A 4,588-nucleotide genomic window follows, 5' to 3' on the forward strand; every position below is an offset into this window, starting at 1 on the left:
TGAGCCTTAAAATGAAAAGAATCGAGTTTGTTTTTTAAAAACTGAACAATAAAACACCGATCTAAATTAGAGTCATTGAAGCAAAAGAGAAACTAAATTAGATCCAAGAGTGCTTTAACTTTTCATATAACCACGAGCACCTTCATGGATTTGGGTAGGGATTTGAAAAGAAAAAGGAAAAGAAAAAAATGGGTGAAATGTGAATGAAATAGAGCTACATTTCACCCACCTTTTCTCCTTCTCTTTCCAAATATATATCCAAATCCATGATCCAACCACAACCTAAAGAATGTTCTTAAAAAGTGAATACCATGTGAACACTCAATTAGGCCCTATGGCACAGAGTAGAACCTATTTAAATTCTAATAAATCAACCACCTAAGGAGATATAAATGAAGATTTGTGTCGAGGGATTTAAAAAAGGCTCATGACTTTTTGTTTCATATGTATTCATTAATGTTGTTTCAATAAAGAAACTGCTGCACAGCACTAATTTGCTCCTAATGTATGAGTTAATAGCTGCAAGAATTGATCAGTGGGAGGTCTAATGGACTAGAGAAGTGGATAAAACAGAAATTGTGTTGATTCAACTATAATACTATAAAATCGCTACAACTCCAATTATTTTGGACAAGTGCTATTACTACTTTTAAGCTATCTAGCAATGAAATATAATAGTAGTGTCGTGGTTTCTACAAGGAAAAAATCGACTGTCTCATTACATTCTGCAACTTGGAGTGCGAAAGAAATTGTAATAAAGTTGTGAATGCCAAGACAACTACATAATGTTGCTTAAACTTATCTTTAGATGCCGACAACGCACAGAGTGTTGACTGTTGAAGTGTGTGCAAGTTGAATGGTGTTGGACGCCTTGCACAAGTAACGGTTTTTTGTTTGGATAAATCAAACAGAGCTAATAATAGGAACACTCTAGAAGAATAGGAAATATCAGGCGAGCTACTAATAAAAAAGATTCATCCACTGTGTTGTGAGCCTCAAATGCTAAAGCATTAGCCTAATAGTTTGCTTCTTTCCCTTCCAAGAACACCATGAAGGATTCAAGCCGTTGCAAAGTATATTAATCTCCTCCATAATGTCGCCAATAACTGAAAGATCTCAACAATTCTAAGGAAAAATCTCCAGTGCAAAACTTTATATCACAGAGCATAGGGCTTCAATATGACCTGCTCAACATTCCATACAAAAGGTTGTGTTACTATTATCAAGAAAAAGATTTCCATTGAGCTAAGAAAGAACATCTAAAAGAGAAACAGACTCAGGTCAAATCAGGAATGCTTCTCCTCACTGAAAATACCCATTTTGGTAAGCTATTTGGTCAGCAAGAAATTATTATGGTTGCAAGCATGAAACGAATCTTTTGAGGACCAGCTGCTCCAACATTGTAACTAAAAGAGCTATGATGTGTAAACCCTTGCTATGTCAACATATTGGACATTTGAAAAAAATAAAATAAATAAAGTGTAACTTCTTTCCTTGTAAAGGTGCAGAAGTACATGATTGTGTTCCATAATTTTCAACTAATTTATATATCATTGCATTACTATCTACAGTTCTTGGCAAACACATTTAAACTTTGAAAAAGTAAACATATGCGTATATGATATGAACAGATTAAGTAAAACCCTTCTCCATGTTTCCACTTCCAGGGAGATGCTTTGTTGTGTTTGCACTAGTAAATGACATTGTTACGACTGCCCACAATCACGGCATAGTGAACAAATTGAGATGATTTCTAAAGCAAAGCAAAAATGAAATAACATGAACACAAGTTCAGAAGAAATGACAGACCTGAGACATCTTTCCTCCCGATGTTCTTTGGTTGTGAATTATTAGTGAACTGAATGGCCTTAAAATGAAGCGTAACACATTCCCCCAGAGCTAGTACAGCGTGCTCAACAAAACTTTTAGTAGTGCAAACATCTGAACATTGAAATTTTAATGTCAAAGCTTAAATATCATAATTATGGCCATCAAATTTGGTAAAAAGAAAGAGCATGATGCATTTTCATCACCTAAACTCGAAATTACACTTGGATGCTACTTTAAAAAATGAGGGGGAAAACACACACACATGGGATGCTACCAATGGCAAATGTGGAGGGGGCACAAATCGATAAATAATTGCTCTAGGCACTTGAATTAGGACCAAAGAAACTTTATATGAACTCCTCCTATACCCCATACTGTAGAATGGAGAAGGGTGGGTGCAATGATTTTACTGCACTCCCAATTCAGAGGCAATGTTTTTGTGTTTACGAATGTTGATCTCTCATTTCCATATCAATGCAATGTCAAATTATTGGAATAAATAGGACCTTCTTATGGTAAAAATATTACAATATTTCATGTTCCTATGACATGCAGGATTGGTGTTACATGTCAATTTTTCTAACTTTTCTAATTTCTTGATGAGAACCATTTTTGACAATATTGTTGTAATAACTAGCATGGTTACTAAATGAAAGAATTGCAGAGTTAGTCCGTTTCATTTCAACCAGTAAGCAAGGTAGAGTAGAACTTAGAAGGGTTATTTCGTAGTGTCATTGGAGATCATAACCTATATATAACCCAATGAGATCTTATTATTTGTTTGCACCACTAACAATAATTCTATTTCATTACCAATTAAAAACGTGCAAGAATATTGAGCAAAAATCTATTATCTATATAAGGATGTTGTTTCAATTATATACAATACATTTTTGAAATTAACTAAATATTATAAAATTATTGATTGAATATATTCTAACCTATTTATATCATTATATGCACTTACACAACTGTTTTTCCACTTATACTTCACCTTTTCAAAAAATGAGGGGGGGAAAAATGTACTATGTTGTTGAGAAGCTCACAAGAATTCTGGATAATATGGCCAAAAGAAGACAAGAGAGAATTAGTACCCTTCAAAGTACTTACCATAGTTAAAGGAATCCCCTTCAATCTGAACATCATGAACACCCAAAACCCTGGCAAACTATTACTGTTACAATTACCTCCACTTTGTAAACAATCGCACCAACACTTCAAAAGAGCACCATCAAAATTGATTTTAAGCACTCCCTTCACCTGGGGCCTCCAACTGGGCACTCTTTTTGTTGAACAGGAGCAGCCACCTTGAGCTGTGTTTGTGTATTGATATAACCTTGTAAGTAATCAGCCACATACCTAGCCACCTCCTCTGCTGATTAACTCTTCTTGTTAAAAACCCAATCATTGCGATTGTACCAAATACTCTAACAAGTGAAAAAAAATAATCCCAAAGCCAATACATCCATCTGTAGGCTAAACTCCTGGGTCAAGAAAAGAAAGTTTTGAATTGGGCCTATATGCAGAACAGAGTAAAGAGGGCTTACAGACCAAAGTAGTGCAGCCAAATGGAAATAACAGAGTCATCCAATTAAATTACCTTGCACCTGTTATCAATTAAGTTTGATCGAACAGGGAGGATATATGAACACGTTTTCCATGCAAAGATTTCCACTTTATTCGAAATTTTTAGCTGCCAAATCTTCATTGAAAATGCCCTTTCAAATCTCCCATCGTCTGAGCTGATCTGTGTTTCTCCTCTTTGCAAAACCATCTCCAAATGATATATGCCAACTTAACAGAAAAAAGGCCATTTTTAGTGAAGTGCCAAACCAGTATGTCATGAGCAAGCCTTGGGCAAAGAGGGATTTTACATATCAACTCAACTTCAAAATCCAAAAAGTACTATTCGATCAGAGTTTCATAAATAAGAGAGAAATCCTTAGCATCAGCATCATGGAGGACTCTGAAAACAGAAATAGGTTTGTAAGATAAGGCCTTGGAATCCATTCCCAACATGCCAACGCAACCCAGCCTCCAGAAAAGACTTTGCATTCCAAATAAATGTTGGGTTACTACTCAAGCTACCTTGAAGAAAATTTGAATAAGCAACTGCCGGCCTTCAATAGCTAATAGAGCTTTATTAAAAGCCCATCCCATGAAGCCAAACAGCCAAAGCTCAAGTTTGTACAATATCTTTCATCTATACTTCTTTCTTTCCTTTTTCTTTCTTTTTTCCCCTTCAAGTACCATCTTACAAATTGCAGACAAAATCTATTGCCTTTGATGAAGTGGAAATTTATTATATCTTTAACAATATAATCTTATCTCCAATAAGAACTTCATTGATAAAAGAGACCAAGTACAAGAGTTTAACCGCCTAAACATAACAAACAAAACAGGAAAATAGAGCTTTGAATAAAAACTTTAAAATCACAAGAACTACGAAGGACGACAACTAGTAGAATAGCAAAATAACCGAACATCTCAGAAATAGAGGAGCAAGCTGATTGAATTCTTGATGAAGCCCCAAAACCAGCTAGAGCTTAGCTTGAGAGAAGAAGCTATTGTTTGCCATAGTAAAGCTGCAAAGTTAAAAAGACTTAGCTAGGAGTAGATCATATATCCATGGAGGTAAACCAACATGAATATCCTTACTGCCTTTCAACTGCCCAAACAATTAACCTTAACATACTAACCCTACTGAAGGAATGTGAGGTAAAGAAGCACAACACGAATCTACTGGAGAAAACAAACA

General features: G+C 35.1%; 1 long non-coding RNA gene across 1 annotated transcript; it reads right to left on the reverse strand.

The window, feature by feature from the left end:
* Positions 1–1,138: 1,138 nt before the first annotated feature.
* On the reverse strand, positions 1,139–3,077 carry LOC145819639 (uncharacterized). The gene is made up of 3 exons (XR_014360401.1): positions 2,941–3,077; positions 1,810–1,941; positions 1,139–1,184 (listed from the first exon to the last, which is right to left on the reverse strand). It is a non-coding gene; the product is annotated as an uncharacterized LOC145819639 (long non-coding RNA).
* Positions 3,078–4,588: the final 1,511 nt, after the last annotated feature.

This window comes from Camellia sinensis, chromosome 2 (assembly GCF_055761805.1).
Source record: "Camellia sinensis isolate YWXY chromosome 2, ASM5576180v1, whole genome shotgun sequence".
Taxonomy (NCBI): domain Eukaryota; kingdom Viridiplantae; phylum Streptophyta; class Magnoliopsida; order Ericales; family Theaceae; genus Camellia; species Camellia sinensis.